This window comes from Poecilia mexicana, unplaced genomic scaffold, assembly GCF_051168715.1.
Source record: "Poecilia mexicana isolate PSO_F unplaced genomic scaffold, ASM5116871v1 scaffold_7, whole genome shotgun sequence".
In the NCBI taxonomy this organism is placed as follows: domain Eukaryota; kingdom Metazoa; phylum Chordata; class Actinopteri; order Cyprinodontiformes; family Poeciliidae; genus Poecilia; species Poecilia mexicana.
This window is the reverse complement of record NW_028263376.1, coordinates 16,577,819-16,590,244: the sequence shown is the minus strand read 5'-3', so window position 1 is coordinate 16,590,244 and position 12,426 is coordinate 16,577,819.

The window sequence follows — 12,426 nt, the reverse complement described above, 5'->3', positions numbered from 1 at the left end:
TGTTGTTTGCTTCCAGGACATGCAGTTAGTTTAACTTGGAGATATCTTTTTCAATTTTTCTTTTCCTTTTCTAGAATTTTGTCCTTCCACGATGTTCTGTGTGTAATTCCACAGCCTTGCAGCAGTTTGTTTTCATGTTGTTGTGTGTTAATCTTTGTACAGTGTTTTCCTTATAAACTCAAAACCACATTCAGAAAAATCACTACATCAAACCTTCACTGGCATTCAGATTAGAGATGCATTTCAATGAAATATTAGTAAATGGAAAAAATACAAAATGTTTTTCTCTTGATAGGATATAGTGTTCATATTTTCAGAGAAACATAATTTTTGATTTGATACCTGTTAACCAAAATCAGCTAAATTAACACCAAGAAATGTTTGAAATATATACCTAACTATGAGTTTCACTTTCTCAGTTAAATCCAACCCCTTACTGTCAAAAATATGCCAGTAAGAGTTTATGTGTTGCTAGTTTGTCTTTCTATCTGGCTTTGTGTAGAGTTTGCTTTACTTTAAACATTTATCTTGGAGCACCCAGTTATGAGGTTACAAGTGCTGCCGGCAAAGTTTGACACTTAAAGAGGTGCAAGAGCCAAGGCTGCTGCGAAAAGTTAAAACTGAAGAAGAGTAAAACCTGTCTGAAAGAAAAATTGTGAGACATACAAAAAAAGTATCAAAAAGGTGAAATGTGCTGCTGCACCCAGCTCATGGCCACCCTGTTATTGTTTGTGGTATGCTAGAGTATGAATAGAGAGATACGCAGGCGTGATGAGGTACCCAACGCAAGTAAAGGCCATGGTCTCTAGTCAGAAAGGCTATCCATAATTTAGAGTCTAAACAAATGATGCAGCTTGCTTCTGCCACTGCTCTTCTGCCCTTATCTCTCCCCAGTTGTGCAGAGATTTACTAAGACAGTTTGGAAACAAAACCAGCCAAGACAGATGCATAAGCAGGCACGGTGATAATGATCCACAAAATAATTGTGAGTCTTGGGATAAATGTTTTGTGTGTGTCGAATGGAACTGCAGAAGCTGTTTTTATTTTGGATGAAATGCAGTGTACTGCAATATAGTTTTTAAAAAGAAAATGTATTTCTCAGAACTAATAATATTTCTTATTTTCAATTTAGCCTTGAGTACATAGAATGTTTTTATTAAGCTTGGCATTTTTCATTAGATGAACAGTAACACTCATAGAGACAGTTTTCCCATCTTTATTGCGATTTCTTAAGTTCAGTGTGGATTTATTAAAATGCCTGTTGAGTACAAGCTTTTCTACTAAGGACTGAACACTTTCTTTAAAAAAAGTAAAATAAAGAAAAATCAAATGAGAAATTTTTTCTCCTGGAATAAATTAAGACAAAATCTGATGCATAATGATTTAAACTTTAAGTAATATTTATATTTATAATTTATGTACTTTTTGTCTCCGTTTCAGTCAAAAAGTCAACAAGACAAGCCATGACTGTAATGTTTCTTCTTCTCTCTGCACTATAGTTGTCTGGAGTTGCATAAACAGGATGAATCATTGTTGCATCCCAGCGCTCGGTGTTGTAATAAAGCTGACATCTTAATACAGCAGGGATCTGGCTGGCTGCACCCTTTTTAAGTAAGATGGATGTCACAAAGCATAAACTACTGAGGGGTGAAGTAAATTAGGCTCACAAGTGAACTTATAAATTTGACCGTTAAAACCAAAATGCAGCAGAGAGAACAAGCTGAGAAGCTCCCACAATACAGCAAAGAGTCAGTGTGATATAAAGAAATCAAGTCCAAATGATTTATGAGGTGCAATAAATATTTTTGAAAGAAATATCTCAGCTTTAATGAGACTATTTATTGAATACTTAATATTATCTGAATAATGTAAATATACCTTTGGATAAAAACACAGTTCAGACAATCGACCCCTTTCTTGATGCTTCACTCTTAATTGCATTTATAAATAAAATGACATTCATACATTTTTGTTCATAATTATGTTTCCCAGTCAGAATTTAGTCCAATTTAAACATGTGTAAGTAATGTGAAATATCAAGTAATTCAAACAGAATAGCACATGATATTTGATAGTGTTACCTGGCATTACATCTAAAAATTAATTAAGATTTTTTTCATTTTCTGTTATTAAAATTAAGGTAATTTAAGAATGAATAATCTTATCTTGATGAAATTCTAACTTCCTTTGTAGGTTTAATTACCTACATCAATTGTTTAGCCCAGTCATTTATATTAGCATCTATTTAAAGTAGGAAACATAAATTAAAGCCTTCATTGGGTTTACACCACTTCAAGATATATTTCCTTCTTTTCAAATAAAATTCTCCTTCCAAAATAAAAAGGGCAAAATCTTTACTTGCAAATTCGTTCCAAATGATCAGACTACAGGAATTATACAACGAGCGACGAAAGGACAGAGCGAGACAAAGTCTTCTGACAGCCTTTCCCCTCTGGTTATGAAATGTCAGGGTGTCACGCCTTTCTACGTTGCAGCACTTGCAGGAGCTTCATTGGATTCCCAATAAATGTATGACAACATTTCAGTGAGGCAGTCAGGCAAAGACCTGGGTCGCATTTTAAAAACATCTCCTGACCTTTCCTCAGAGACGGTAATTGCTAATGCCAGACAAGGAGGGGATGTGAGTCTCTTATGAGCCCCGGCATTAAGGATAGACTTTGTGACTTTGGGAAAGGAACAGATAGTCTCTCTTTCATGGAAAAATATTTAACACTCATCTTCACTCTTCTGTAAGTGCAACCTAACGATTCCCCACCTGAGAAATCTCTGATCTGATGATGAAAAGAAACTCTGCAACATATCCTTTTGAGAAGACGCTCCGTCTAAGACAGCCAGGTTTCATTTTCTTTCCCTCACCTTACCCTTCGCGTCGGGTGGGGGGGCTTAGACTAGATGGCACCTTGACAACAAATCCTCTCTTCCTTTTTCATCCCCACTTTTGCTCCAGTTCAATGCGGCAGAGTTGTGGCAGACAGAGATCAGAAATGAAATTAGAGACGCGCAAAGATGTCTTGAGGGTTGGTAAAGTATCTACAACCGGAAGCAACAGCTACTCTCAAGAGCAGAGTTAGGAGTTTTCCATCTAAGGGAATAAATATGCATTTCATTTAGCCAGAATCTTCCCCCCAGAAACTGTTCATACTAACAAGGTGCTTCATAAAGTTATTGTTTCTTTCACATAGTTGATTTTTTGGTTTTAGTCATGAATGGATGTGTGTGGGTATATATATGTGTGTCTGGGTTTGTAAAGAACAAAAACTATTCTCTCATTCACCTGATTCCAGACTTGGGCAGGGTGGGTGGCTCTTCGTCTCAAACTAGAGTCCTCTACCAGAAGCCCGGCGGTATCTTAGGACTGCACTATTCTGGACTAAGATGTCCAGAAAATGTCCAACGGGCTGCCAAATATTGACTGTGGTGATAATTAACTACTTATTTGCACTTTAAACTATTTATTCGCACAATAAACTGGTGTGGTGTATAATATTGTACTAAGTTCTGCTGTGAACATATGTAGAGAGGCATATTGTTGTCAGCTCTTCTTGCTAATAGTAGTTAATGTCACAGTAATTAACAACTTTCAGAAAGCGCTCTACCTGGGTTTGGCATTACTCCCAGATCTGGGCTCAGACTTCTGAGATAAATGAAACACAAGATTATGCTGCTCATAAACATTCATTCTGCTAACAGATACGCTCCTTATGAGTGATTTCATTTGACTAAAGGTTCAAGCAAAAGAAAATGTGAGATCTTTTGAAAACACACCAATTCAAAATCCTTTAGCTAAGAAATTGTTATTTAAACATAGACTAATGAATGAAACTCAAAATGTAATTGAAAAATACAATTTTAAAGCCAGGAAAGTCTTTGAAAAGGCACATCAAAGTTTTCTGTGGTGAGCACCTTTTCTGAAAGGTGCTGGCTAAAAACAAATGTGAGGCCATGAGGGTTAAATGATCTAAAGTGTTGAAGGGTCACTGAAGACAGATTTTCACGTAAAAAGCTGTATCAGCTCCCTCACAACTTTGAAAGACAGACAGCTCCCTATTTGCCTCCAATGATTGGTCCGGGACCTCAGACAAACCCCATCCTGAAATTTGGTACCTGTTTGGAGCTCTCCATCTCGATGAGTGAGTGCAGCCAGGTCCCAGGCAGACACTGTGAAATAGGCACTGCTCTGGATCAGAGAGCAGGCCAGTGAGCCCATCACACCCATATCTGGTCCATTTACCATGACCCATTAGTGAGATCATACTTTGCAGGCTCCGCAGCCCAGCTATTCATTCATTCTGCAGCTCTAACTGTGTTTGACCACGCTAATGTTGGAGGTACTCTGCTCAGCTCACTAGGTAGCGGCAGCACTAATAGCTCTGGGCTCTGCAGGCTAGTAATGACTTCAGACCTGTTTGGACATGTAGGATTGATAGTTTTGATTAGATAGTGTATCTTAGGGAATGAGATGCTTAGGCTTATTGATTTGTTTTGTGTGTGATATCAATCATGACAACAGCCACATATTGAAACATTCTGGGTGATTAAATTCTTATTAACTGCCAGGCTGTTGTCTTTTAACTGACAAAACAAATGAGCGATGGAAAAAAAAAAAAGGTAAGCGTCAATAGAATAAGCTGTGGTTCATTGCTACATCAATTATTAGATTGTCTAATATGTTTTAGAATTGTTTGTTGGATTGTCTGCACATACATTAAACCTGTTGCGTGAGGGTTTGTCACATTGTAAAGGCCACCATTCCTGTCATGCCAGTGATTTATTACCTAGCCATACACCTTATGACGAGTCTGCGGCCATCTCCTCAGGCCACACCGTGCAGCCCCATCAAATCAACAAACAACCCAATGTAGCCCCGTCTTCGCTTCACTGATGCAGATGACACATGAATCTGCCAGCTGACACAACAGGGTTATGCTGGAAAGCCCCGCAGGTCAAGCGCAGCAGCAACGGGTTAATGTAGAAATAGATTAAAACCCATGAAGAAATTTGTCTTGTGTTTCATACGTCTTTCCAAGTGAGGGTTAGTGCAATGCAAAAGCTGCAAAAGCATGCCGGAGAGTAATGATTTATCAGAGATTAAAGTGCAAAACTAGATCTTTGTATTTTTTCTGGTTTTATTTAACAGGATGCTTGAAACTAGCTTTGTATGAACACACACTCCGCAATATTTAAAATCAAGAGGCACATGCAAACTTTCAAGGCTTTGAATTACAAAGTCAAATTTCTTTTAAGTCATATTTGATAGATAAAGCATTTTTATAACAACTGAAGGTAACAAAGTTACTTGGTTGTGCTATAAAATGGCATTATGTGCCTGGAAAATACATTACTGCCATTTTAACACAAATAGTGATTCAACTAATCACACAACAATAATTCAGTGCATTTATCCATCTGTGCTTGGTGTAAACAGCTTACTAAAGTTCAAAGCCATCATCACAATGTGGAAGAAATGGGATTTAAATGATCCTTAGCATTGTGTGGATTACAGCGCCTATCACTATCTATCTGTGTTTGTTAGCTGTCGCTGTACATGCTCTTGTGACCCGGCAGGCGTTGTGGCCCTCATGTTTCACAAAAGGTCCACAAAACTCCTACAAGTAAAGGCTGTAAGGCACGATTCATATTGTAACTTCATCTAAACATCAGTTAAATAAGCATGCAGAGTTTTAATCGGCTCGTTCTGCTTTCTCAGCACATGCGGCACATAATCTCAGGATTAACTCAAACCTATAAAGTCAGGATGCAGATCCATGAAAGATTATTCTTTGGAGCTATAAGCATTTATGCATATTTTTTTTCTTTTCACACAACCAAAAAATGATGACAGGTTACTTCTCAGATTAAGTTTGTTTAAGCTCTGTTTCAGGTCAGCTCTGTGCAGCAGGAAGAGTAATTATGGAGGAATTTTACACTTTCTGAAATTTCTCCACACTGCCTTCATGTTTTTTGTTATATATTTGTACACAGTGGATGTTTTTTCACCAAAAGATTTGTTTTGCTAATGCATTTGGGTCATCTAAACACATTTCTTTCAGTCATTTTGAGGTATGTTACTGATAAGAATGTCAAATTAGATTTTTTTTTCAGGGAAATTATTTAGAGCAAAACATTTGTCAGTCAATCAGAAGTTCTTAAAAAAAACTAAATGGAAATGTAAGTTTTTGTATTTTAGGAAACTTAAATATTATTTTTTATTTTGTAAGAAATAAATTACAAAATAAATTGCTAAATGTGTTAAGGGTCACATGTATTTCTGATTATGCAGCAATAAACAATCAAAAGCATAAAATATGTGGAGTTGGCAAGATATTTCCATATTTAATCAATTTGCATTTATTTAAACATAGTTTTGACATTAAAAAAGATTGTGTTAGCACAATAGAAAACTAATATAATTCCCTGGAACTTTTATTTCAACACATGCTCTCTAACAAGGCTAACGAGAAGCAGTGAGGGCTACTAAGCCGGCCCCCTGGGCAGAGGCTTGTTAATGTCACTGTCACATTGTCAGAGTGTGGGCCTCCAGATCAAGGGCATAAGATGGTGGGCCACATGGGGGACACGGAACCAAGGGCTGTCGGCATTCTCCAAAGCAGAACATTTGAAATTTTACACATTACCTAATAGCTCAGAGAATTATTAACCTTATTAGGAAGTTAATGCCACATGGTTCTTTGATAGCCTTTTGTCAAAATCCTCTGCATAATAGGAAGATTTTAACAAGACTCTAAATGCAAAAACAGTATAAAAAATATCTACAAAAACATTTTACCAAAAATGATTGGTAAAATGATTGATTTTTTTATTAAGTGTCTTGGTATTTCAGAGTTTCTGGTGCTATGCTCTATAGCAGTCCACTATGCTTAACAGGAGGCGCTTTTCCACATTTACATCAGACCCACCTGAAGTGTTTGTTGCTGAAAAGCTGAATCTTACAGTCATCTGACGACATAATGCCAATGCAAGACCTGGAGGAATTTGGGAAACTCTGCCTATTTCTGTTGTTGATCGTGGTACAAAAACAGCTTATTTTGCGGCATTACTACTAAACATAACAATTGGCATTCTGTTAAATAATGGCTGTCATGGAAACCTGGTGATGTCAATTTTGCTGTAGCCTCACTGCTCTAAATTAAGATAATATTTCAGTCAAATGTATTTAGTTGCAACAGATTAATTTGTAATAAATAATTTTTCAATATTTTGTTTTCCAACTGAACTAGTCACATAAAATGTTTTATGATATTATGCTTCTGCAACAAAATATGAATTGAAGGTTTGTTTTTTTATATAATTTTACCGGAGGAGCCAATAATTGCAGAGCACTGTAGAAGGATATGACACTGAATAAAAGGAGCTTACACAATGACTTCGTTGTTGTTGTTTTTACACTTACACACACACACACACACACGCATACACAGACATGACCAGCTAAAGGAGAACACTAATATATTTAAATCATTTCGGTGTATTCCTGTTTTAGTATCTTGGTGCTCCTCCTCATTTCGTTAGTTAGATAGTATATATTTGTAACTGAGCTGTAGATCACTGCTTTCCTGAGGTGCGGTGAAATCTTATTCTCTGTGGTGAATAATTCAGTATACCTTGAATGAACAATGATCTTCAACTGTCTTTGGAAGTGACATTGAAAATGTCAAACTCCTTGTGCATCTGAATGACTTATTTTATAAGAACTTCTGGGGCCTCCTGCGCTTAGAGACATAAGAAAAAAAGAAAATCACAAATTTCTTATTACATAATTGTGGGGGAACGTTGTTATTGACTAACTTTCATGATGAACTTCTCAATTTGTTGTAAGAAACTGCATAGTTTCCTGTAACCTTTAAGCACTGATCCTGAGGACACAGAAGGATGTGTTTCACCTCCTGACACCGTGCGAGCTATTTCAGCTCGGATCCCGTTAACCACAGTTGGGTTCTTCTGCCTGGAAGCAGGCCAGTCTGGACAGTCACTTTATAAATGGGGCACCTCTGTGATAAATGTTCTCCTGTCAAAGGATCTGAACCCTCACACTGTAATGCAAGGGGAAATGAGGCCACTCCAAGATAAAACCAAAGATTAATGTACAGTAAGAGTGAATAGGCTTTCCAACCAAATTACTTTACCGGATGAAAATTCATCCTTCATGCATCTGGAAATATGTTCAGAAAAACTGCTGCTACAACTGGAAGTACAGAATCATGCAAATGTGTTCTCTGAATTGCTAAATAATTAACTATAAAATATGACAAAGCAGATTTTATATCCAATTTTTAAAAAAATGATTCACTTGTTCTACATATATTATCAACATGTTCATCCATTTTCTTTTTTTTTTGTCAATGAGAAGCCGGCAAGCGCTGTGGAGGTGCAGAAAATGTGTTAATTAAATCTTACAGTTTGTGCTTCACACTACAATGATATTATTTCATGTCAGTAGGACATATAAATAGAGTTATGCTAGGTTGATATCCTGTTGTATTGAAAGAAAAGACAACACCAGTGATTGTGTGACACAACAAAAAATGTCAATGTCTCAATAGGGTGTCATGTGCCTGCGAGCATCTATCACAGCTTGACAACAACGTCTCATTCTGTTCACAAGTTGACTTATTGTCTGCTGAGGCATGGTATCCTACTCTTCTGTAAGGGCAATCTTCAGGTCATTGAGGTTCAGTATTACCAACCTCCTCATGGTGACACAGCTGGGATTCAGAATATTCCTCCTACACAGACCTCATTGTTTTAGGGGGTTTGGGATCTGTTCTAGATTCACGTTTAAGAACTGCAGCCTTTTGCAGATTCAGCAACCTGGGCAATCGCCTATGTGGCCCATCCCAAGAGCCAGCTGGAGAGGAAGAGGAAAACCAAGGGAGAGAAAGTGAGTGTAATGTGTGATGACACACTATGATCCAGATACCAGCATGGAGTTTGTTAAAGGGCTCTGGTTCCACATTAAGAACCTGCTGTTTGGTTCATTACATTAAATTATGTCCAGATACATTTAAAAACAATCTTCCAGGGGTAAATAAAAATTAATGTTCATTTTAAAATGGTTGCAGAAAGATTTATTGCCTTTGTCTATGCCCTTCACCTCAGTAAGTGTGTGTGTGTGTTTGTCTAGTTTTGTTCTTTCCTCCGGTGTGCTGCATGTCGGCATCATCTGGCCTGTTGTTTCATCAGGGGGTTTGGGTAACTTTGTTATTTTGAGCTGACGCTGCATACTGTAGGTCAGATGTCTCTGCTGAGTCCCATCCTGGAGCCTTCAGGTCCCCAGCGGGCCTCCCAGCCAAAATGGCACACTTGCCACCAGGCTGATATAACTCCTGCTGCTGACGTCTCACAGCGACATCTCTGTAATTTAGGATGTAATTCGCTTTTCCTCTGAGCTATATAAAATCTATATTGCTGCCATAAAACAATACGGGATCCGTTGGTAGCCTTTTTAAGTATGCAGAAGGATATTATTGGAAATGTGCAGCGACAAGCAGTTCTGACGTCTGAAAGGCCAAGACACGACAAAGCAGCATGAAGCCACGTCTGTGGTCATCTTGATGGAGCTCATTTCATTTTGGCCCAACTGTAGAGTCTGTTTGACTGTAATGCAGATCTAATTCATAGTCCCCCCTCTACTGTAGCTTGTTTGTTGCTGACATTTTAATCTGCAGCAGACTTTTTAAAAGCCAGCCTCCTCATTTGCACCACAGACTTAAAAGCATTTTGAATAGTTTTGCATGTGATGGTAGTCCTTATTATTGTTGAACATTCCTCATTTTCCTTCCTCCACTAGGGCATCCTCTCGGAGCACTGGATGATTTGTGACAAATACAGTAAGTGAAATAATCATCATCATTATTTTTCTGGTTATTTATCATTTGCCTGACAGAATGTCAAAAGCACTGAATTTCAGCCTTTCATTGTTCTGCAGTAAGGCTAATTACGCATGTCTAAGTCTCCAGCAACCGTAACAATTTGTGCTTATGAGGCTGCTCATTGTGGCAGCTCCATGTGTCTGCTGCTGCAGAGGCTTCAGGCATTATTCCACTTCAGACTGACACCAGTGTCTCTTCCAATTCCATCTCATTGCGTTAGTCATTAAGCTCGCCACTGACACCACCCATCATATCATCGCCTTAATCACATCTGAGCTCTGCTGTGTACATATGACCATATCATTACCACAGACTTCCATCCCCCGTTCCTCCGTCCCCCTCCACTCCGCTCGTGCTTTATTTTGTCTAACAGATCTGACCCCGTGTTTCATCCATCACGCCGAGGTACTACAGTGACAAATGGCATTCACTTAACACTGATTCACTCAGTGATTATTTCCCACCACCTCATATGCAAAATTATTCATCTTATGGTAAGGTTTTGGGGTGATGGGGGTGACTAACGCTGATGGAGCTTGATGTATGTTCCCAACCTTGTGCAAAAAGAATCTCCATATTCCTGATATTAGCCATGCACCAGAGCAGTGAGATATGGCAGGAGTGGGATTTTTCCATCTCCTGCCTGCTGGGGTAATGATGAGGGAAGTCTCGCCAGCCACAATGATTATTCAGTGTTATTCAGTTCTGCTTTCTGTGTGTGTGTGTGTGTGTGCTTGGTTGTGTGTGAGTTGAGGTAATAGTCTGAGGTGGTAATTACAGACATCCTATCACCTGTTTGTATTAGTCAGCTCCGAATGGTGAGGTCAGGCCACATCAGCGGGATTCTAAAACCAAAATGTCCCCTAATATATATTTGCCAACAGCACCATTACAAGACATTTAGACCTCTCTAACTTTTAAAATATTTTAGGTCACATCCAAAACTTTATCAGGATAACTGTGAAAGGAAAATGATTCAAATTTAAATATGATGTTGTGTGCCATTTGGATTCCGTCAACTAAGGCTGCATTCACACCAGGCCTGTTTAGTCCACTTTAATCAAACTCTGGTTCGTTTGCCTTGAAAGTCCAGTTTTCTTGGCGTACATCATCCACATGTTTGCTTTGTCCCATATATGCCTTGTGGCAAACTTTAAATGCACGTTCTTTTGGCTTTGTTGTCTTTCAGCAATGCTTTTCTTCTTGCTACTTTTATATAAAAGTAGATTTATGGATTAGAGGAGAAATGGTTTTTCTGTTGACAGATTCATCAACCTGACTGTGGATCTCTGCAGCTCCCCAGCCAAGAGACCCAGTTACCGTGGTCGTCTTGGCTGCTTCTCTGATTAATGCTTTTCTTTCCCACCTCGACAGTTCAGGTGAACAGACATTTCTTAGTCAGTTTGCGGTTGTGGATTAAATTGTGTTTACGAACAAAAGTTGGTAACTTTTTTCTAACCTAATCCTGACTTAAACTTGTCAGGATATTAAACATGACCTATCTGATGGTATTTGTTCTCCATCAGACACCTGAGGCATTTACAAAATGGCTGTAATTATACTGAGATTAAATTAAACTCACATAAACACTAGTTGCAAATTAGGAGGTTTTTATAGGAGCCTGCCTGCACTGGATAATGCATCAGGGGTATCAGTATAACGTGCTGAATACAACTGCATGCCACACTTTTTCATTTGTAAAAAAACAAAAAAAATTATATATATATATATATATATATATATATATATATATATATATATATATATATATATATATATATATATATATATATATATATATATATGTAGTGCATAATTGTGCTCTAGTTCACAATTATGCACCAGTTTATCACATAAAAGCTCAATAATTACATTGAAGTTTTGACTTGCAAAAGTGGCATGAATACTTTGGCAAAGCTGTGCAAAATAAGTCTTACATCTTGTACATACATAAATGTTATTGATATCAAAGAAATGTTTTAACAATCCCTCGTTTTCAAACAGCAAAGTTATATAAAAGGTTTCTTTTGAAAGAAAGGTGGGGACTGTTTTCATTATGTATAAGGTGGGCGTTCAATGAATCCACTCACCCATCCTTCAATGACTAAGTGACATGGATTTACAAATCTACTTCACAAAGATGATTCCTCCCAAAACTATGAGCTGAAATTTATCGTTCAATTTGCTTCCTCTACATTCCTCTGCATTGTGGCACCCAGAGAAGTTGTGCATCAAACTATTTTTAGACCTGAAACCTGCAGACAGCATCATTCCTGGGCATGAATACATAAATGAGTTTCATCTGCCGGGTGACTGCATATACAATGTAGTGCATATAAAAGTGACAAAGGGTAGAGAGTGATTTTATTTGGTTCTCAGCCTGTCATATATTTGTCGTCGTTCTCATTATGCGTCCCATATTTCCTTGCGTATATGTACTTGGTGTAGCTTGGTTAGTTGCCAAACTCTGGGCTCCACTTTCATCTAATTTATGATGTATATATGCATTTCATTC